Here is a 23,340-nt window from a genome sequence, read left to right as displayed (position 1 = left end):
CATGATGTCACCCCAAGGCCTTCCCATTGGCTCGCGTCGCTCTCAAGGGGGCGGGCCCGCCCGTCGCCATGGAGACCCCACCCTAGAAGATTCTTCTTCGGGCGCGCGGAGGCTCACGGGATGAGGTAATGCTCCGCTGCACTCCTACAGTTGGGCCGTCCCGGACCCCCTCACCCTCTCGGCCCGCTCCCGGCCCCTCCCCTCCCCACGCGTCCAGCCGGCCGGCCCGGTGCATTGTGGGCTGACGTCTTGGGGTTTGACGTCCAGTGACGGGCGCCCGGCTCGCACAGAGGCAGGCCCAGAGTCTGGCCCCAGCCGGGACGCGGGACGCGGGCGGCCGGGCGGGACGGACGCGCTGGGAGTGCAGGCCCCCGCGCGGGGGCGAGAGGCGAGCCCCTGCGCCCCGCATTTACGAACGTGCGCTGCCCTGTGGAGGCCCGGGAAGGACTGGGCTGGGGTTCAGGCAGTCGTGGCCCGGCCCGCGCCGAAGTTTGTCTGGAGAGCGTTCGGCTGTGCGCGGACGGGCTGCGGCCCGCACCCCAGTTCATCCGGTGCCGCGGGGCCCACGGCTGAACTCGGGGTGCCCTCAGTGGGGGTGAGCGGCGAGGTGGTTTCCAGATGGGCGCGGGCGCCGTCTGGGTCCGCGGCGGGGACACGGGCCGTGATGCCCGCGCTCTGCGCTCTCGACCTCCCGCCCGGTCCCTTCCCGGAACCCTGGTCCGAGCCGCACCCGGGACCCCGCGGGTCTCCCTTCCCGCTGGTTGGAGGGCCGCCCTGGGCAGCCTCTAGGAAGCGCTGCACACTTACTTGTAAGTGGTTTCGCTCCCTCCGGCGGTGAGATTCCTCCTCCCACCCCTTAGGGACGAAAGTGTGTGGCAGAGAGAATACCGAAGCTGGGAATCGTGCCTCTCTCCTGGCTGGGCCGCCATGTGTCAAGTGTGCAGAGCGCGAGCCTTCTCCGAACCTCGTGCTGGGTCTGCAAGTGGCGCTGGTGACGTCTACCTTGGGCTTCCAGGAGTTAATGTAGGGATGTCACTGAGAAGTCCCCTGCCCTGCCCTGCCCTTCCTCTGTCCCGGAGCCTTCGATGGAAGGCCGGGATAGTGTGATTTGGCAGGAGTGGGTGTACTTTGCAGTGAGGAGCGGAGAGGAGTTAGGGCAATAACCAACGGGTTAGAAGTCAGCTCTGTCCGACGCCTTCTATCGGGGACTAGGGTTGAGGGTGGACCTGGGGCAGTTTAAACCCTTGGGTTCTAATCTAGACTTCTCTAAACTTGGGATTTGGGCCATGGGTTCATGGCTTGGGGGCTTTAAGGTGTTTGTGGCCTTGAGAGTTCAGAAACCAACAGCGGCTGGTATCAGTGGGAAATGGGCCAGCTTCTCTTGACTCCAGGCACTCACCTGGCTGCTTTCACTCATGGCAGAGGATAGCTGGCTGCTGCCAGCCAGGCCCTGAACCGGGCTGGGGGCGGGGAAGCTCCACAGTGATGACAAGATCAGTTACTTCTCCCAAGGAGGCAGCATTCTCCTCTGTCTGTTGCCTGAATCATTTTCTGTTGTAATTAGGGAGCTGGTGTTCTAAATAATGCTTTCTGATAACAGTAATAAAAATGAGTTTCATGTATTAAACACCTACTATCTGCCAAGTATTCATCTAAGCAATTTATGAATACTGTTTTCTCCCCACAACCATCTTGAGAGGCTTATATTACTACCCTGGCTTGACATATGAGGAAATAGGGCCAGAAAGTTTCAGTGTCTTTCTCTGGTAACAGAGACAGCTGGAAATTGAATCTCAGGTCTCTGTTATGTTTCCTTGTATTTTCTCTATTCTGGCCAACTTCCTTGTGAAGTATTAGTTATCTGCAGAGGTGGTGCCTGAACCATAAAAGAAATGTTTTTGCCTGAACCTCTTTGTAACTTGTTTTTTGGGGGAAATCCTGCATTTAGAAGCTTAAAGACTTAGGATTTGTTATAAATATGTATCTTTTGCCTGAGAGTTCTGTGTGTTCCTCTTTGCCTTATGTGGTTTAGTAGGCTGATTTTGTCCTTAGGTTGAGAAATAGCATATTTCATCCAAAACGTAACAAATCTGTTTGTGTTAGCGCCCCAGCTTGCAAGCCTTCACTGGCTTCCTCTTACGGGCAGTAGAGAGTTCTAAATCCTTTGCTGGATGGAAGGGGCCTTTCCTGATCTAGCTGCTACTCTCGAGACTTCATCTGTCACTCCTGGCTCTCCGGAAAGGCTGGGTTACCCTACCATAGTGTAACTAGCAAACCTAACATTTCAGGGGCTTAACCCAATGAAAGTTTATTTCTTGCTTCTGCTGCATACTCAATTTGGTCTATAGGGGCACTCTGGTCACTGTAGGCCAGTGATGGCGAACCTTTTAGGGGTTTGAATGATAACAAACACCCTGCTGTGGCACCCATGCCATAGGTTTACCACCACTACTTGGCACTCAAGAGATCCGGTTGAGGAGCCTCCATCTTGTCTTATGCTTCTCACAACTCTCAGGAGAAGGAACTCAGCTAGTCACGGACTGGCTCTCAGCATGTCCACCTAGAAGTGGCAGACGTCATTTCTCATGGACCGTTTGCCATACCCCTTGAGTCTTGTCGTGCTGCTGAGTGTCTCGGAGGGCTTTCCAGGAGCTTTTGGGGGACACCGATGACTCTGACAGTCTCCCTTTCTGTTCACCCAGTGTTAGGTCACTCTCCTCCCATGGATACAGTTTCTTTTTCCTCAAGGGAGTCAACCCTAAAGAACCTTCCAACCATAGCATGAAGCTCACTTTCTGGTTGCTGCGGGGTAGAATCTGTCAGGTCCGAATGCATCTGCTTTTTCTCTGCAGGAAAGATACCCTGCACACCCCCTGCATGTGCCATGGGGCACAGATAGGATCCCCATTGGAAAGGGGAGGCATGGTGGCTGCAATAGATGCTGGCCCTTGACATCTTGAGGACCTACCCCATCCAGTTCCTCAAGCAGACCCTGGTTCTGCTCTGAGGTTAAGTGCACCGTCTGTTGTTTTCCGTGGCCTCTGGATTTGCCTCTCAGAGAGTCTTCCTTTTCTACATTATAGTGGGCCTCAGGAAATAAGCATTAGAATAAGCTAGAAATGCGGAGGATGCAGGATGACAATAAGTCCTGGAGACAGTCTCCTTCAGTCCAAACTGATGTTTGGGCAGTGTAATTCTTACAAAGATGCAGGCCCCTTCTATTTGGTACCAGCTGTTCCACATGCCACTAAATACAGTTCTTCCTTAGGCAAGCTTCAATGTTTTGCCATAGTTCTTTCCTTTCCTGTTCTCATATCTCTGTCTCCTCTTGCTTTCAGCTTGCTTTTGAGTGGTTTAGGGTTACTGGGTGTCAGTAGGACGTTCACACTTTTCCTCTTTTCCAGAGCATTTGTGTGCAGATGAAAGCATATGCTAGGTAACATCTTAATTTGTCCTGAAGTTTTACTAATAGGTTCATACACCTTGAATTGATCCTATGTCAAAGCTGATTTTTTTCAAGGCCCTTTCTTACAGAAAATGTCTTGATTTTTGTATTTTATTAGGTAGGATTGAAAAGCAGTTGCTTTTTCTAACCCCCCTCCCCAACCCCTGAATTTATAGGTTGTATCTATGCCCTTTCATTCCTACTTAGAAAAGTGTGTGAAACTTTTCTGAACTCATCTCTTTTTGGTAGTAACTTCCCAAATGCATCCAGCAGCACATGCTGCTAACATTGTCTTAACTTTAACACTGTCTTGCTTTAGTTCTGTGGGTTCTTGTGCTGCCTTCTAAATTATCACAGGTGATATTTTCACCACATACATCCAAGTCCTATTAGTTTCTGATAACTGTATTCTTAGTTATTGTCCTCTGTTTGAATGTTCAGTTACTATTGTATTTATTGTTGCATTGCCCCATGTCCAGGTTCCACTTTGTATCAATAAGTAGAGGCTAGGTTGTGGCACTATAATAAACAATCCTAAAATCTACCAGTGCCTTAACAATGAGCGAATCCTCCCTCTCTCCTTGGGATTGAACCCACAGCCTTACACATGCTAGGTAAGCACTCACCAAACTACATCCTCAGCTCTGAAACTATTTCATGCTCATACTGTGTATTCAGGGTCAGAGGGGCTGTGCGTCACTCAGAAACCTATTCAGGAGAGGGTTTTATGTTGACCTGTTTCCAGTCATTCCAGTCACTTTGGTGGGGAAAAAAGCGTGATGAGTCTCTGTTGCTTTGAAAGCTTCCTCCCAGAAACATGGTTCTCACAGATTATTGGCCCAAACTACTCACGTGAGCTTGCCTGACTTAGAAGGTGGAAGGGAAGTGCAGTCGTACTACTGTGTGCGTAGAAAACAAGGGGCTGGGACAGCTGCACACTTCATCCAGGCTAGGTTATGCAGTGCTACAGTTCGCACCTCTTCCTGCAGTGCAGCCATGGAGTGAAACCTTGCTTGTACCGTCTGTCCCTCACAAGTTGGCTGTGCCTCTGCTTCACACGCCTCTGTGCCCCAGGACCCTGGCCGACAGAGGACCCTCTTTCTAAAACATTGCTGATTGTTATGGCAGACAGAAAAGAGTGTGGCTCCTAAAGCTGCTGCTAAGAGCAGTTCACATGGCCAAGCCTGATGTCAGTGGGGAGGGACAGCAAGTGCTTGTGAATAGTAATGCAGTTCACCACACCCTGCATGCCACATTCCCTCCATTCCTCTGAGTCTCAGCCACTCCAAACATGTTCCATTCCTCTTCACAGTTTTCCTTCTTTCAGTTTACTTCTATTTATCTCAAGTATGAATTGGCAAGCTCCTATTCACCCTTCAAGACCCAGCTCAAGAAATTCTCTCTGAAGCGTTTCCTCATCCGGTGTCCCGCCTCATCCCCAAATAGTTATGATTCTCTTTGGCTCTCACCATACTGGGTATATACCTGAAGGACAGAATGTCTACCACATCATCTATAAATGTCTTCTTAAGTCCCAGACTCCAAACCCAGAAAGTGTCATCCTTATTTTGTTTCTCCAGTGTTTAATAAGGTGGCTGGCACATGGAAGGACAGCAAGCACTTGGTAAATGTTGTTGATGGCTTTTTTTCCAGAGCAGAATTAAGGGAGTATTTTAATAGTCAAGTAGCAATAGTAGCTTGTTTTAGTATTTGGAATATATCACACTCCTCTGATGAAATGTTAGCCTGAATCACTAGTACTTCCACTCTCAGCAGAAGTATCCTCACTGGCTCTGGCTGTATCAGAATCACCTAAGTTATGTTATCATAAAAAATAATCCCCAGACTCAAGTGGCTTAGGACAGAGTTTTATGTCTTGTCCAGCTAGGCATCTATCCAGATTGGCAGTTCTCTATTCGTGTCTCCTTCCTCAGGGGCTCAGGCTGATGGAGTGCCCACTTGGAGGAGCCTAACTGATCTCATGATGGGGGGAGAGGGGTCTCCAAAGGGTCTCATCTGGGTAATTAAGTGCTTAAAAATGTCACTGGTCATTTCTCCTGATTCATTGGCTAAAGCTACTCTCAGGGCCTTACCCAGCCACAAGGGAACCAGGAAGTGCAATCTTGTTTGCCAGAAGGGCAGAGAGCTGGAAGGATCTGGTAGCCAGTCCTGATGACTCCCACATAGGCCTTTATTGGTTCCCCAAACACGATAAAGTCTTCGTTGCCTACAAACTTTTATGCGAGCTCTCTCTACTTCCTCTTCCTTGGCAGGTTTCTGTGTCCTTTGGATGTTAGCTTAAGTCGTGCTTTCAGAGGTTTTTAGTCCCTTCCATACTGTACCCTCCTTGCTCCTAAATGAGATTCCCTTCTTACACTCTCTTAAAAGTCCCTATAATTTCTGTTTGTGGTTGTTGGGATCCGAAGAGGGTGGTGCATAGCATCCCCTTCTTTGTTTCTTGAGTCCAGACTCAGCTGAAAGTTAGATATGAGAGAATCAGATGAATGGGGTTCACCATGTCACCTTCCTGGCTGACACAGATTGGACTGGAGGGCAAGGCAGGCATGAAGTCTTCCTGTATCTCCTGAGCCTCACTCTTGAATTAAATTTGCCAACTGGTCCTGTCGTCAAAGATGGCAGTTGCAGGCTACTTCCAAAGGGAAGTATGCATCCTTTGGGTGAGTTGACCCTAAGAAGAGGGAGCAGGTGGCTGAGGTGAGCATGCTTGGGTTTCTCTTCTGAACTCAACCATCAGGTAACTCACTCTCCTTTCCATTGGGAGTAAATAAGACTCGGGAGAGGAGACAAAATGGTTACTCTTAACACACGTTCCCTCATGGAAAATTGAAGCCAGTGATTTCCTCTTAGCAACAGACTGTGATTTTTATTCCATATTTTTTTGTATACATTTTTTATCTTTTAAAAGTCTATTTCACCTACCAGAGGCCAAGCATGAGGAAGGCAGAAAGTGTCTCTTGGTCTCTGTGGTAGCCACAGTATCTAGAATGATACCAATAGGGAGGATACCCAGTACATCTTGGTTCTTCATCAGAGGCTGCAGGAATCCTCTGGGACCAACTAGGTCTTTATTAAGGACAAAGATGATAGCTTTTCTGTACTCAGAACTTCAGGCAACTTCGGGATTATAAGTAGCCAGAGTCCTTCAAGGTTGCCTCTCAAGTCCTGCCCTTCTCCCAGTCTGGCACTTTGTTGGGCAGTATCTTCACTACTGAAGTACTTGTAGTCACAGAGTAAGGATGCGAGGCCCAGAGCTGGGAGTATGCTGTACTTCTAGGAAGCGCTGCTGGCTGGACGCCATCAGGAATATCGTGAGTGTCAAACTCAGAAAGCATTGTTGGCCAATCAGAGACCTGAGGGTAGGGTGGCCATGGGGGAAGGCCTGACCCTGGGGGAAAGAGTCCATTCCTTTCTGCAGATAGTGGAGCCGCTGTAACGTGGGCAAGATGGCTTATTCTGTAGGCTTTGAGGTCAGAGCTAGGGTATTGGTTAGAATTTAGTGAAGAAAACGTAAAGGAAGAGGTTTCTGAAGTTGAGTTATTCATCAATAGGATCGTTGCCTTGAAGTTCCTGTTCTGAACACATTTATTATCTACTGCATCTCAGAAATTAAGTTAGTTTGTGATAATTCCTAGGGATCCCTAGTACTTAAGGTCATCATTTTATCTTTATATTTCATAAACACCATATAGAAAATATCATTTAGAATTTGTCTGGGAGTAGTCACCATTAGTGGTCTCTCAGTTTTAGAGCTGACACTATTTTACTCAAAATTTGTAAACCTGGGATGGAACTTTCTCATGTCCAGGGTTAGGTGGACAGTCTTCTATCAAAACAAGTGTTTTCCGTATCCATAAATCAAAAGTACCTGTACTTTGGTTTTTTTTTTTTGGTACCAGGGATCGAACTCGGGTCCTTGCACTTGCAAGGCAAGCGACGGAACCACTGAGCTAAATCCCCAGCCCAAAAAGCACCTGTACTTTGGAAGAAGACCAGGTGCTCCTTTAGCATCTCTGGCAGAAGAACTGTACAGTGTCCACCAAACTCTTTTCCTTTTCTGGCTGTGATACAGCTAGACTACATTTCCTGGCTCCTTTTTAAATAAGGGTGCCCGAGTTTTAGGGAGTGCAAAGGGAGTGAGTATGATGTACAACGCGTACAGGGCTGGTTCATAAACCCACCTCTCCCCACCTCCTGGTGAAATCTAAGGGATTCAAGGGCAAACATGGGGCAGAGCCACAGGTAAAACGAGCCTTAGCCAGGCACTTGGGAGGCTGAAGCAGAAGGATTGCCACGAGTCTCAGGCCAGCCTGGGCTACCTAGTGAGTTTAAGGCCAGCCCGGAACTACTTAGTGACACCCTGCCTCAAAAACAAAAACAAAAAACGACCCTGGATCTCTGGGGAAGATTGCCTTGAGGCATGAGGAACCAGCCCTGTTGCTCCACACAGATTCTGGAGTATCTTTTAGAACTGCTACTTTTTACTACAGGAACCCCTCAGTGAGAGAATAAATACGGACCTGAAGTTTGGCGTTTTGTCTGGGGTTTTTTTTTTCCGGTTTGAAGAGAATTAGTGGAGGAGGCAGAAGTTAAGAAGTTGGCTCTTAATTTTATATTGAGGCTTCCTTTTGTGAAAGGTTTTCTTCCCACCTAGTTTATAAACTTCATGAGGAATGTGAGCGTGTGTTAAGCCCTTGTCTGTATTTAGTCCTTTGGTAAGTATTTATTGAGAAGTGCCAGGAAGCTTGGAGATTTCAGAAATACAGGATGCACATTGTTGTTAAATATTTTATTAATATATTTAATAATTTTTCAGTATTTGCCATAGGCCAGTCGCTGGTAATTATTGGTGAACAAAAGCTATCGGGCTTGCTTCCAAGTTGGGGTATAGAAGGGAGATAGGTAACAAGGCAGCAAGACCAATCCAGTGTGACGGTGCTATGGGAAGAAGGGGCCAGTTCTTGGGCTGAACATAAAAGGGCATCTGACAAGGGTACAGATCAGAGAGTTGCCCTGTAAGCAGTTGGTGTATTAACTGAGACTGCCGGGATTAGTAGAAGCAGGGAGGGGAAGAGAAGGTATTAGAGAAACAGTGTTCTAGGAAGAGGGAGTGCATGCATGAAGGCATGGACATTACTGACAGGCATATTTGGAGGGACAAAAAGGCTAACACTGAAAGGAAGAGTGGAGAGGCTGGGCTTGAGAGAAGGCCTTTGTAACATATGTATGCATACACTTAAGTGCATTCAGCAGGCCTCAAACTATGACAGTTGCCACGTACGCACTGGCGTAGGAGGAAATACAGCGGAGTAGCCCTAAGATGTCAATAGTGTAATATTTGAGTAATTTCCTCTATGCTCTTGTTTGTTTTCAAGTTTTTTGCAATAAGCATGTATTGTACTAGCAATTAAAAAAAAATAAAAACAAACTTTTGAATCTTTCTCATTGTGAATGTTCTCCCTGTCCCACCTGGGTCCTCACACCAGTGCCCAGAGTGTGCTGAGGTCCAGAGTTGCCTCATGGTAAGGTGGAATCAGTCTTCCCACAGCCTGCTCTGTCCTTTGTGCCTGCCTTCTCCGCTGTTTTCTAAGGAGTGATGATGGCTTTACTTGGAACCACAGGCTTTAGTGCAGGGTTGCCTGTTGGAGTGTATGTAATTTGGAAACTGGAGAAAGTGGGTCGGGGTCCTTACGATGCTGATCTGCCTCAAAGGCCTCTCACACAACCGATGGTCCTGACCCTACTGTACTCTGTAGACTTCACTTTTCTGTGGCACTGTCCCATCCTTTAGTGATTTGGCACTTGGGGACAGGGCTGCTGATGCTTCTAACATGAAGTGAGGGAGGTGGTTGTTCTAGATTATTCTGTCAGCCCACATCTTTAGCATGCCAAGGCTTGGCCAAACCAGTGATGATGAGTATCTGCAGTGCACATTCAAACACCGGAAGTCCTGGAAACGCTACCAACAGTCTCTAAATCATGGTGTGGCAACAAACCCCCATAGCTCAGTGCTTGAAGGAACATTAATTTATCTCAGGTGCATTCACATATCCAGCCTGATACAGGCCAAGCACTTTATTCTCGAGACCCAGGTTGAAGAAGTCCTGTCTGACATATTGCTGGTGTGTGTCACAGGGAAGAGAGAGAGGTGACACCACGGTGGTCCCTAAAACTTTGGCCAAGAGCACTTCCATGAACCTTTTATTAGCCAAAGTGTGCCACAAAGCCAAACCTAAGAGAGGAAGAAGGGATGACTTGATGGGGCAGAAAATACTCTGACAAACACCTTCAGCGCTCTGATCTCTGTTTCTTTGTCTATAAAATGGAAATTGGTAAGATACATTATAGAATATTCAGACCATGGAATATCATGTGGTCATTCAAAAAATGAGCTACTGGCCTGTAAAAAGATAGAGAGATGAGCACCTGTGAAACAGCATGAAGTGAAGGAAGGAAGTTGCACGGTAGTATACACAGCATGGTCTCACTTTTGGATGAATTTAACCTATATCAGATTATTTGCTGTGTGAGACTATTAACAAAAACAGCTAATGTTTAATGAAAGTTTATGTCATAGGCCCTGCATTGTGCTAAGTGTATTTTACATGCGTTTGCTCATTTAACCTGGAAAAAACCAAAGAAAAAAGTAGAAAATTTGTTCCAAATGGTTGTTATTAGCTACCTTAGTTGGAAGTGGGATTGGAGAGAAGATTTTATTTGCTGTAAGATTAGATGATTCCTGTAAGTTGGTGGTGGTTTCTGTAGGTGAAAGAATCAGCTCTTGTGAAACAAACCACCACAGAATCTGAATGCTAGCCAGTATTCCACACTTGACTCCGCTCTTTAGCCCAAAGTGCAGTGGGTCTGCCTTTTGAAGGCCTCTCCCAGTCTCCCGGTTCTCCAGTGCACCTGCCACCCTTACAGTACTCTAAGTAGGGATGGCTTTCCTAGAGCTGCCGACTTATGTGCTGCACAAGTGTGTAGCTCACTACCTGGAGAAGTAGGTGAAGGTCACACTCAGGACTGCCCCAGTGGCTCATTCTGGGACCCATGCTGAAAAGGCACAAGCAGAAGGCATGAAGCCTTCTGAGGCTTGGGCTTGGAATTGCTACATTGTCATTTCTGCCCACCTTCTATTGGCTGAAGCAAGTCACATGGCCAAGTTTAGTATTAGTGGAAATGGAATTCATGGAAGCTGTGGAAGGGAGGTGTGGATATTGCTGAAGAGTAAGCTGCCATAAAAAGCCTGAATTTCTTTCTTAGTTAAAAAGCAAATATAATGAGAACATTTATAGGATAGTTTAAATTGTGTTCTCTATATTTCAAACTTGCATTATGCATTTCTTAGAAATATAAACTCCTTATCTACAATTACAGTGAGCACAATGATATTAATGTGGACACTTAATTAACCAGAGAGCTCATTGCCTACGGGGGCAGGTAAGAGTTTACACAGCGTGGCTTTGCTCCCTGTGGTGTAACACTGATAATAAGCATAATCCAGAGACTGTTTAATGGCTCTTTGTGTATATTATTGTTCTTTGTGTGGTCATCTACAATCTAAGGAACTGAAGTGATGAAATCGAAGGCGCTCACACCTGGAAGGGCTCTGGTGCCCGTGGTAGGCAGGAGCCTCCTAACTTACAGAGATAGCTGCTTTTGGCAGTGATAGTCATTCTATATTGGGTGTGCCTCATGTTGCTGAAAAATGGCTTGGGAATCAGAGCTCCTTCATTTAACCTATGGGGGCACAAGGGTCCCCAGCTGTAACTTCCTGGAATGACACAGGAAGTTAGTGGCCAAAGATGGGATGGAAAGCCAGGTGTCTTGGGTGGGCACCAGGCCTTTTTGTTTTTTTTGTGGACCCCAAACATCAAGCATATGGGTCACTTGGGACTATTCACTGGGCGCTGAAAGGCTCCTTACTCTCTTATTGCCTGCTTCCTCTGTCCTAAGGGAGCCCACGCACTACCTCAGAACCCTGTGAAAAAATAACAAATGACACAGAACATTGAAATGAAGAGTAGGATGTTAAACTCTTTAAAACACTGGCCAAGAATCAGGCCTATTCTGATTTCCTTTTTCTTCTAAGTAATTTAGAAAATATCCATCAATATAATTTTTGAGAACCAATCACACACACACAAACACACACACACACGCACACACACACACACACCCCTGCACAAATGTTTTAAATAATGTAATCATATGGCATCAAATTTTAGTCATTTACTATGACTTCTCCTATTTTGCTATGTTCACTTACATGTCAAAAATCTAATATTTTTCTTCAAACGACTCACTTTTTTTTAAATTCAAAGATTTTACAGATGATAAATCGCTATTATTGGATTGGATACTACTGCAAATGGGTAACAGGTATTAACTGCTACAAACATTTAGCAACTGTAAATATAAATACAAAAAATCATTAAAAATAAATAGATTTGTTCATGTACCACTGAAAGTTGTCCCTTGTTCTACAAGTGGTAGGGGTTCTCCACTGATGTAGTAGAAGAGATTGAGCTCTGAGATAAAGTAGACTTGGATTCAAATCTCAATTCATTCCCTTTCCAGTAGTGTAACTTTCAAAAATTTCCTTAAATATCTGAGCACCACTTTCACATCTGTAAGACGGACTAACAAAAACAATCTCACACCTTGTGTGTGTGTGTTCAAGAAAACATTTAATGTCTTTCCTAGCTCACAGTAGGAGCTCAAAAATTTTAATTACCTTCTTTCCTTCAATGTTTTTTTCTTTACAAAGTGACATTCATGAACTGTATTATTAGATAGAGAACTGATCTAGAGACAGTGTTAATTTCTCCCAGAATAATTTACTCATCAGCTACTTACCGTGTGCTAGGAACTGTGCTAAGTGCTGTGGGTAACATGGGGACTGGAAAAATGGACTTGGTTCAAGTGCTGGTTCATCTCCATTAAATAAGGCATTTAACAACACTGAGCCTCAGCTGCTTCATCTGAATAACGAATATGGTGATTGATATTTACTTCAAAGAACTTAAGTAGGGAATGTCACAGCTACATATGGGAAAGCCTTTGGTGAACTGATAGACATTTCTGTTTTAGCATCACGTATATATCATATGGCATATATGTTTTTGTATATTCCTGAAATAGTTTTGTGTTCTGCAGAATGGTGCAGTAAAAATAGCAGGGCTTTTATTGAAAGAGTTTGGGGTAGACCATGAAAATTTGTATGAAACTGTGACCACGATGTTAAGATAAAACCTTACATATCCTGATAAAAATAATAGACCTAAAAAGACCTGTTAAATTTTGAATAAACAAATAAATACATACATGCTGCTATTGATATAGGCCTTAGAACTAGTAAAGGTTGCCTGATGAAAGTGAGGAAGGGGTGGGGCTGTTGAGTTCAGAGACGAGAGCGAAGGGACAAGACGCAAGCTTAGTGAACGGAGGAAGAGCAGGTCTCCAAGCCCCAAAGACCAAGGACCGTTTCAGCATGTGTAAGGATTCTAGGCTGAAGAGCTGAGTATGGATACCAACCAGGGTTCCAGCAAGCCTTCCCAGGCCAGTAGAGATACCCGGAATACGAGCCAGGCCCCATCAGTTATGCAGCATAACCAGCCAGGTGCCCAGCAGAGTGATTCTGAAGCTACATTTTTAGCCATATCCTGTCCAACCAGGGGGTTAAGATCTCGACAATGTACTACTCCAGCTTCCAGGACTACGAGGCCTACCAAGGAGACAAATACCACACCATCCTGAACTCCTTGGGCTTCCTTAACCTTGGCATCAGGGAGAACAGGCTGTGTTTTGATCTGATGACTGAAAGGTTGTATCAGGATGACATGAACTACATCAAGGAGCCCCTGCTGCAGTACTCCAATCGGAGAGGACATCCGTTCCTATGGGCAGAAGTGGCCAAGTTCCTGACCTACTACTGTAGATCACCTAGCCACCTGAATCTGAGAAATGTGGTTCTTCTAAATAGCTGCTGTTCTGTCTTCTCTGCACTGGCCATGGTTCTGTGTGACCCAGGAGATGCCATTCTGGTCCCCACTCCCTTCCATAGAGGCTTCCTCTTTAGCACCAAGATGTATGCACAAGTTGAGCTGATTCCCATCCACGTGGTCAGTGAGATCACTAATACAAACACCCAGCCTTTCCAGCTCATGATGGGCAAACTAGAGCAAGCCCTGCTTGAAGCTAAGACTAAGAATAAAAAGGTCAAAGGCCCTTTGCTAGCCAATCCTCAGAATCCTCTGGGTGATATCAACGTGAAGGAGTCATTGAAAGAATACCTGAAATTTGCCAAAAGAAATGAACTACATGTGATCGTAGATGAAACATACATGCTGTCCGTGTTTGATGAAACCATCGTATTCCACAGTGTTCTGAACTTAGAAAGTTTGCCTGACCCCAACAGGTCCCATGTGATCTGGGGCAGTAAGGATTTTGGCATCACTGGCTTCTGCTTTGGTGTTTTGTATATCCACAATGATGACGTGTTCTCTGTTATGAGCCCCTTTGGCTACCTCCACAATGTCTCTGGCATCACCCAGTACAAGCTGTGTCGCCTGCTCGGGACAGAGACTGGATCAACAGAGTGTACCTGCCCACCGATCACTCCTTATGTATATGTCACTAAGAGGCTGCGTGAGTTGGAGGAGCAGTATGAGTTCAAGATCACCTTTTGCAGTTGTGGCTGTGGCCTTTATATCTGGATAAACTTGAAGAAGTTACTGGAACCATGCACATTTGAGGAAGAACTGGTCCTCCACCACCACTTCCTGGACCACAAGCTGATATTATCCCATGGCAAATCTTACATGTTCAAGGAACCTGACTGGTTTCGCCTCATGTTTGCAGAAAATTCCCAGGGACTAGGAGAAGCCATGGATCAGTTTGGTCAGGCGATAGAGGAGCGGAAGCAATACTGGATAGAGAAGATGTTGGAAGATGCAATGAGGTTATTGGCTGTTTGCCTTGTCACGTGCTCAGGGTCCCTGCTATCAGCCTGTGGTCCACAAGGCTGGGGCCTGAACTGGCAGTGCGACTACACAAGAGGATTCCTCGAGGGATGACAGCGCCTGACTCAGTCATCAGCCTCTTTAAGCTGAGCATCTGTCATCTTTGGAAGCTTTGGGTCTTTTTAATCTTTGCTAGCCATTGTGTATAAAAAATAATACTTTTATTGGGGTTGGAGTGGAGGGCATAGAGGTGCCCAGAGGGATCAAGGGAGCTCTCTGGGTTTCTTTTTAAATGATTTTATTTTTCTATTCAGTGTCTAATAAATTCTATATTTTCTTAAAAAAAAAAAAAAAAGAGCGAAGGCTCAGAGACCAGAGGCACCCTGTGCTAAGCTCTCCAAGGAAGAGTGTGTGGGCAGCAGCCCAGCAGGGTGGTGGGCTAGAAGGGTGTTATGTCCAGCACCTGCAGGGCTCATTCCTCTGTGGCAACTGTGTTCACCTGTTAGCATACTTTCTGCTCAGCTACTTCTCCTTGGTGGACCAAAGCTTTAACATCCGGGGAAACATCAAGCAACTTGCATCTCATGCCGCTACTGTTTCCCTGTCATCAGTTTTACCCTGTCTTGCAGTAACATGGGTTCTGGTGTTAAGTATCAGAGCAGAGTAGTCCACACATGGAGATGAGAGGTTGCAGCTCTCCACAAAATTCCGGGCTTCTTGAGAAGGATAATGACTCTCAGAGGTAGAATTCAGCAAGAGCCCTCAGTCTGTCCCTCTGTCTCTCCCTTCCTAGACTGCCCTAGCTTCCGTGCCATCCTCTCCTTAGTTTTCAGGATTCCTCTTCCTCATTAGTTGCCAGCTCCTTGCATGAGGGCTGTCGTACCCACCCAAGTGCTCCAAAGACCCCAGAGCAGGACAGTGCCATTGGTTGAGCTTCTTGTTGCAGACAGGAAAAGCTCTGGGCCCACTTATATGGCTCTAGGGCTCATCTGAGGTCATCACGAAGGGAGGATGGAGGGATTCTTCCTCCACAGGGCCAGTGCGTCATTCCGCTCTTTCTCCTGCTTGTCTGTTGTTCCCAAGTGAAGCAGAGACTGCTCTGTGCTTCCCAGCCCTATTTCACCCAGAGAGGGCCATGACAGGGCTCACAGCAGTGTTCTGCTCAGCCTCCTCTCTTTCTCTCTCCCTCCATTTCTTCCTTCCAACAAATGTTTGTTGAGTCCTATTCCATGCCAGGCATGTTGCAGTGCTTGGGGATGAAGTGGTATCAAAAACGGGCACTGTGCTTTGGTGTTTACCTCTAATGGAGTGCTTACCCTCTGGAGCCAGCTCCCCAGGGCCTGATGGGAAGCTCTCTTCTTTACTCACTATATGAACTGAGGCAAAAAATGGGGCTTATAATGGAACCTATTTCAGAGGATTGTTGTGAGTCAGTAGGACAGATACTTACAATAGTACCTGGTACAGTATATGCCCAATAAATATTAACTGTAATTTAGTATGATAGCTACTATCTAGAGACAATAAATGACAAATTAATATAAACTAGTATTCAGTAGGTGTTATGGGTGGAAAGAACTGGGTGGGAAGTGTGTTTTTCTGTGTAGCTAGCCGAACTGGCTAAATGTGTAAATGGAGTCAGAACATGTAAGTGGAGTCAAAAACAATTGAACGTATGGATCTGGAATCTCTAAATAGTCATCTGGTTTTGAGGAAGAACTGTGGAGAGTTTCTTAAGCAGGATGATCAGAAAAGACCTCCCTGAAGAGGGGCCCTGTACCACAGTTATAAACAGTGAAACTGGCTGTAGGGTGGTGTGAGAGGGATATGGCGGGCAGAGGAAAGACAAAACAACCCCAGGCAGGAAAGAGCCACCAATAGTGATGAAGAGTCTTACATGATCAATTTTGTTGTAAGAACTGTTGTTCCTAGACCACCAATTCCAGGGTCACCATGTGGGGAGCCCAGGCACTGGTACTTTCCTTGTCCTGAGGATTCTAAACCTCATGCCAGGCCATGACCATGACCCCCTCTGCCCTGTCTGTGGACTCTACACCACCATGTCTGCTGGGCCACTGTTCTATCTCTTAGTTACATTTGAGTGAATTAAAGAAAGGAAACATATGGAACAAGCATTTCTATGTGCTGTGGTCTCAATTCCTTCCCAATCCCTAAGTTTAGATCAGTATGTGGTAGCAGCCACCTACGGTTTGGGTAGTCTTGATTACATCATTGCTTTACCCTGTTCACTCATGGATATTCATTCAGAGAATACCAACTGAGCAGGAAGTCTGTGTTATAGTGACAGGCAGAGAGATCACGTGGGGCCTCAGCTTCTCAGTCAGTGGACAGTTGGGCCAGATCACGGGTTTTCGACTGCAATGCAGACTCTTAACCCTTATTTTGGTAAACAAATCAGTGGAATCAAGATTATTCCTTTAATAGCCTCAGCTTCACTCTTTCTCAGGAGGGAGAGAATACAGTACAGTGACAGCGAACAACTGTGAAGTTTCATGATTACCTAGGACTTAATTTTGTCTCCCTCTAGATCATTAGTCTACAAAAGCTTTGTTGGTCCCGAGATCTCCAGGACTGAGAGTTGCTAAACCGAGTGTTCTCTGGGGTCCATTCCAGTTCAGACATTCTCAGGATTCTGAGACCACTTTTCTTTTCTCTTTATTCTGTTTTGTTTAACGTTGTTTCACATACATATTTCCAAACATCCGTGAGGTTCGCTCCCTGGTCAGGCTCAGGGACAGGACTTCCGTGTGGCTTAGCAATCCCCCCACCCTGCCGTTTGTCTCCCTTCCTCTTGAGTCCCTCTCCTTTTATAGACCTTTTTCAGAACTCTCATTTCAAGGAATCTTAATTGTGTATCTCCTTGCACTCAGTGTTTTTATCACTCACTGGCATTCAGCCACTGCTAACTGGATGAATCTGTTAAGTCTCAACATTTGTCAGTAATCACACACACACACACACACACACACACACACACACCTCTTTGCATTATGATTTCTTTTTGTGAGGATATTACCAATTTGAAATTGCTAGATCCAAAGTTCTAAACAGTTTTTATGTTTTCTTTTACCGAACCCGGATTGGTGCGATGCTCACATCTTGTAGTGATCAAGAAATTCATCCAATCAAGGAGTACTTCCTCACCTTTATTTTCTTGACCTCCCATAAGTTCCCTAGAGCCCCTCAAGCCAGGGCTTTGTGCTCTGAATTCAGCCAGAGAGAAAGAAGCGGGCTGTTCCAGCTCTTGCCCTTTGTAGTTCAATACCAGCCTGGTTAGGGCTGGGATAATGATGATGACAGTGATCATGAAGTTAACTATAACGACCCCCTGGGAATATTATCAGCTCCAGTTTACAGGTAAGGAGACGTGGGAAGTTGAGGTAGGTTCAGAGAGGTGCGGGACTTGCCCTCAGTCACACAGCTAGGGACGAGCACAGAAGAACTCACATCTAGGTCCATGTGACTCAAGGCTCCTCTGTTACTGCTCAGCTCAGCTACCCTGCACCACCACTCCCAGGTGGATGCGCAGGGCTGGAGATTCCTGGGCACAACAGGTCTGTCTGGTTCTTCCAGGCTGAGCTGTTTATCATTTCGGAGGAGGACACTCATCACTGTGCTAATTACATTAATTGCTGCCCACTCCGCAGCCAGGTGGGTGGTTGAATAACACCTAGCAACCTGGTAATGATGCCTGGGCCTGTCTTTATATGTGAAAACATCTGACATTTTTTGAAACTTCTTCCTGTGGTGGCCAAAGATAGTAATTAGAGGTTCTATTGGTTGGAAGTTAGTGACTCTACCATGTAGGGGAAAGGTCAATGCTCTGAACTTTGGCCTCCATCAACCTCTTTACTGCAAGAGAAATTTATGAAGCATCAGCTTTGTGTTTGACATTTTATTTAAGGGATCTTGTATAATTTCATGATTGTCTGTATATTATCTTTACTTTGTTTATAAGAAGAGCCAGTCACTTGCTTGGGGTCACAGATCTAGGGACAGGTAGGAACAGGCTTAGAGCTAATAACTATCAGAGAACAGATTCAGTCTCTACAAATTTCTCTCACTGCAGCCCCTCCCAACAGGAGACTGAATTATAGACAATTGGTGCTGCGTGTATTTCTAGGGCACAGACAAGGCATTAGGAGTTGGTATTTTGTGGAGGTCTTAATCTTAAGGGTGAATATACAAGATTTCAACAATCCAACGTCCACTACTTCCCCGAGCTTCTGAAGGAAATTCAATATAAATATGTTAACTGTAATTTTACTATACGTTTTCCAGGTAACTTTTTAAGAGATAATTTCTACACTACATCTGTATTCTTTTTGTGAAAAGACAAGATATCTCTGGTGATTCATCATAATTGGGTAAATGACTTAGAGACCCAGATAACAGAGGCTAATTTAGGAAGTAATTGACTTTGGAATGTTGTGTATTCCTATACTTGTGGGTGTGCCCATACCTACCATGTAGTTATATATGACAATAAATGTGTGTGTGTGAACACACACACATTCTTCAGGAAGTCTTGGAGTAGTGGTGGACTTAGATGACTTGGCGTCTGTTATACTGCTATAGCTTGGATCCTGAATGACCCCAAAGACCCATGTTTGAAAGGCTTGGTTCCTAGCCTGACACTATGGGAAGGTGCTAGAAATATTTCAAAGGTGGGACACAATGGAAGGGGCTGGGTCATTGGAGCATGCCCTTGAAGGGGGCTGTAAGATTCTAGTCTCTTTCTGTCTTTCCCTCTTTTATGTCCTGCCCATGAGGCAAATGAGCTTTTTCTGGCACATGCTTCCACAATGATGTCATGGATTAAAATCTTCAAAAACAGAACAAATCTTTCTTCTTTTTAAGTTGACTTATCTCAGGTATCTGTTACCATATTGGAGAGGTAATACACCTACTATATCTATAAATGAGGTTTAGAATGTATTATACTAAAACTCAGAACAACTGCACTATATAACAATGCAGGGTGGTAGAGACATTTGGAGCTAGACAGAGATTTGAATCTTGGCTGTCCACTTACTAGCTGCTATGACTTGGGCAAGTCAGTCAACCTCTCTGGGCATCAATTTTCTCATTTCTAAAATTAGGGACAATAGCAATTCTGACTTTACGGGGTTCTTATAGATCAGAGAGGTTTCTGGGGGCCTAAACCATGGTTGTAGCCTTCTCTATACCCAGCCAGAATGAGATATGGCAATAAGAGGCTTTGGGCTTAGACAATGCCTCAATTTCATACCAGCGCTTCCATGTTGGCTTCATAACCTTGGAGAAATTTTCAACCGTTCTGGCCTTCAGATTCCTCATCTATACAATGGAGACTGTTATTCCTGCATCAGATGACTGGAACACACTGAGGTGGATGTGTGGAGATGTGCACAGCGATTAGCACCAGGAGGCACCCAGCAGAGGCAGTTACCCCTCCCTTTTTCCGTTCCAGAGCCTTTCCTTCAGCAATGGGTGACGCCTTCTGCCTGACAGGCAAAACACCGTCTTTCCTCTCTTCCTCCATTTCTCCTCCTCCCTATTGTTTTTTTCTTTCCTTCCCCTTCTGGCACAACCACTTCTCCTCTTCAGCTGTGTGGTGCTTTGATTGGATCCCTCTGTCCAGGCCACAGAGGCCTCCGCTGGCTTCTGGGCAGCCTGCTACCTGGCCTCTCTGCCTCTCATTTGCCACAGGTGGTCCTTCCACAGCCCTGGCTGACCCTACTGCCCTTTGTGCCCCAGTGGCTCTCTTGCCTTGGCTTATGTGGCTGGGAGTGAACTCCCCACAAACCCGCTAGCCACGCCTCATGCACTCCTCACCCATTCTGCTCACCTCAAGGGCTGCTGACTCTACTGGAACTTTCTAGGCAGGTGCTTGCTTCAGTCTTCTACACTTGCAGCTCTCTATTGGCTTCAGACTTCACCCTCTCTCCTCTTTGCCCTCTGCCCTCATATGTAAAATCACACCTGGATTTTGCCTAGTCCTCTTTATTTTTTGTTTCTTCTTCTCATGTATCAGTGATACAGCACACATTTATTCATTTACTCTGTTGCTGTATCTCTCCCTGGATCAGAGCGTGAACTTTCAAGAGCTGACTCTGATCTGTGTTCTGCAGACCCTGTGGAGAGCAGGTATGCAGTGACCGTTTCCTGGTGTGTGTGAAGGTACAGGATTCCTCACTGACTAGCATCCAAACTGAGGTGACAGAAGTGGGTGGACTCTTAGGGTCCAGCGCTATGTCATCTGGATGGTGACATGGCTGCTTCACGCTGTATTTGGTGCTGAGGTAGCAATGCTATCTAGAACTCCCCTGGCGGCTTTGCCATGTGGTTCCCTTTGTCACAGTGGCCTGTCCCCATCACAGATAAAGATCACTTGAGGTTTAAATTTAGCACCACTATAGCAAATTGAAAGTTAGAGGTGTGTTCCCTAATTGTCCCCAGCCTGGAAACAGAGACAAAGGCGTGCTGCTCTGAATCACTCTTCTCTACCTTCCAGCTCCCTGTCCTCATTCTGTGCGGGTCGTGAACTGTGATGGCTCAGTGAAGGGACAGATGAGCTTGGGAGTGCAGGGCTCTGGAGCCAACACCAGCACTTAGTGTCTGTGAGATCTCCAGTAGGCTATCTCAATCCCTGGGGCCTCAGTTTCCCTGTCTGTACAGTGGGCCTGCTTGGAAACATGTGCTGGGTAGTCACCAGGGCCACTGTGGCCACCCTCAGTGCACATTCAGGAGGTGCCAGCCACTGTCTGAGGTGCCTACAGGCATGGTGAAGTGTTTTTGTAATCTTTGGTCTAGGTCAGTTGATGGTACCAGCTCAAAGCTAAGCAGGCTCAGGACAAGGCTGTCAGCACCTGTGCTTCCTACAGGCTTCCATGAGATCCTGCTGCTGCACCAGAGGTTGAAGGCTCAGGGGCAGGGGTGGGGGCATCACAGAGGGAGGAGGGTCATTTCTGCTGGTATGAGTGTCCTGTGACTGCTGTAACAAATGGGCACAATCTTGGTGACTAAAACAGTAGAAACTTAGTCTTTCACAGTTCTAGAGGCTAAAAAAAGGAAAAACCCTGAAGTTGAGGTGTTGGCTAATTAAATAAGGTTCCATTCATTAGAATTGGAGGTTAGGACTCAGTCATATTGTTTTGGGACAGAATTTAACCCACTCTAGTGCACTCCAGGAAGCCCAGATTAGGAAGGTTTGGCCAGCCAGAGCCACGAGAATCCAAGTAAAGGGTGTGACAATCCTCATGGAAAGTGGCAGGGCCGGGAAAGGCCTGACTCAGTAATTTTGATCCAGGTATGTCCACGGAGTGTCAGAGTGAGGTCCCCGCCCTCAGGGGGTCCACAGATGAATGAGAGGATAAGAGAAATGGGCAGTGGCAGGGCGGCACACAGGGGCTGTGGTGCAGGGAGGCCCAGCACTGTGGGCATGACCAGGTCAGGCTGCAGCCTGGGGGCAGGGGGTGGTCCAAGAGAGCTTCCTAGAGAAAGCGCTGTCTCACCCGATGACTGAGGGCCAAGGGGGCAGGAGCCAGCCAGGCTGAAGCAGGGGCGAGGTCTAGGAGGAAGGAACAGACAGGAAAGGAAAGCCTAGCCAAGCAGGGGCTGGAGAGGTGGATGAGGGAACAGACAGAAGCGGAGCCTGTATGCCATCCAGAGAGCATGGGAGCCAGGGGAAGACTTTTTTTGGAGGGGGGGCATGACCAGATCTTCATATAAAAAATAATGAGGGGAAGCCCTGTGAGCAAAGTGATTTTATAGTAGGGTTTAAAACTATCGTGCATTTTTAGAAAGAAGTTGAATGTAACAGAAAAGGGCACAACTCCTAGCAGTGCCTTTGGGTGAAGGACTGGCAGTTCTGGCATAGGGATGAGCAAACAAGAGCAGTTGCAGAGGACAGCTGAAGCAGGGCAAGGGCCCCAGATCTCCTCTTTTTCCCCTGGGAAGCAGCCCCATCACAGAAAAGCCTGGGACCTGCAGTGGGAGGCCTGTTCGGAGCCTGCTGGCTGGGGTCCCCTCCAGGGTGGTCTCAGGTAAGCAACCATCTTTCACTTGTCACTGGTTTTGCCATCCACAGAAGGGGCCAGCAGGATCCACCTCACCAAGATGGCGCAAAGACAGCTCAGTCATGAAGCTGGTGAGAGCTGTGCGTATGATGCAGAGAGCTGTTAACTTGCTTCTCCATTCCCATCTGTCTCTACTCTGGGCCGCTCCCCCTACCTTTCCTCCTTCTCCACCTGATGCTTTGACAGGTACAGAGGAGCAGGGCACTTTCTCCTTCAGCAGCACTTTTCTTGTTTGCTTCTCAAACAAGACTCCATCTGGAGTGTTCTACCTTTCTTTGCCCCCATCCTTCTTGCGCAGTGCCTGCCATCTCCCCAAGCAGGCCCTGGATCACGGGCAGAGGACAGGAGTCTGGGCATTGGGGTGGAGGTGGGGGACAGAGAAGGGGGACATGGCACTCACACTCAATCTGCTGTCCAGTTTGCAGAGACGAAGCAAAAACAAGTCAATCAGAGCAGAGGGAGCTAAGGCCAAGGTCTTGGTGTCAGAGGCGAATAGCCCCAAAGAAGCTGGACACCGGAGGGACCACGTAATTAGGTAAAACATTATGAAGAAAGTGACCTCAGGGCTGCACTTGCCCTCTCTCCTCCCATTTCAGATCCTTGGCTTTGTGCAGTAAATACTCTTCAGCACCTATCGTGTATCAGATAATTACTTTATACTTATTGTCTTGCTTCAGTTGTACAGAAAGACTGGAAACAAAACAAGGTAATGACAGGCACAGATTTATAGAGGCCTACTCAAGACCACAGCACTCTTCAAAGAAGGAAGCAGCCTTGGGCCCACATGCACCCAGCCCCAGGGCTTCTGCTCTCTCCACCCACTACTGTGAGG

The 23,340-nt window shown here is 46.6% G+C and overlaps 1 long non-coding RNA gene and 1 pseudogene across 1 annotated transcript in view; both read left to right on the top strand.

Moving 5' to 3' along the window:
• Nucleotides 1–69: 69 nt before the first annotated feature.
• Nucleotides 70–21,345, top strand: LOC147827401 (putative inactive 1-aminocyclopropane-1-carboxylate synthase-like protein 2 pseudogene; annotated as a pseudogene).
• Nucleotides 21,346–21,353: 8 nt separating this feature from the next.
• The window catches only part of LOC110346677 (uncharacterized), a 35,962-nt gene continuing 33,975 nt past the window's right edge, over nt 21,354–23,340 (top strand). Inside the window, exons 1-2 of the long non-coding RNA XR_002390864.2 lie at nt 21,354–22,579; nt 22,927–23,043. This is a non-coding gene — a long non-coding RNA (uncharacterized LOC110346677). The remainder of the gene's footprint in view (nt 22,580–22,926; nt 23,044–23,340) is intronic.

Source organism: Heterocephalus glaber, unplaced genomic scaffold, assembly GCF_053883595.1.
Source record: "Heterocephalus glaber isolate CG9 unplaced genomic scaffold, H.glaber_assembly_v1.0 deba00001447, whole genome shotgun sequence".
NCBI classification, from domain to species: Eukaryota; Metazoa; Chordata; class Mammalia; order Rodentia; family Bathyergidae; genus Heterocephalus; species Heterocephalus glaber.
This window is presented reverse-complemented; position numbering and strand designations above follow the sequence as displayed.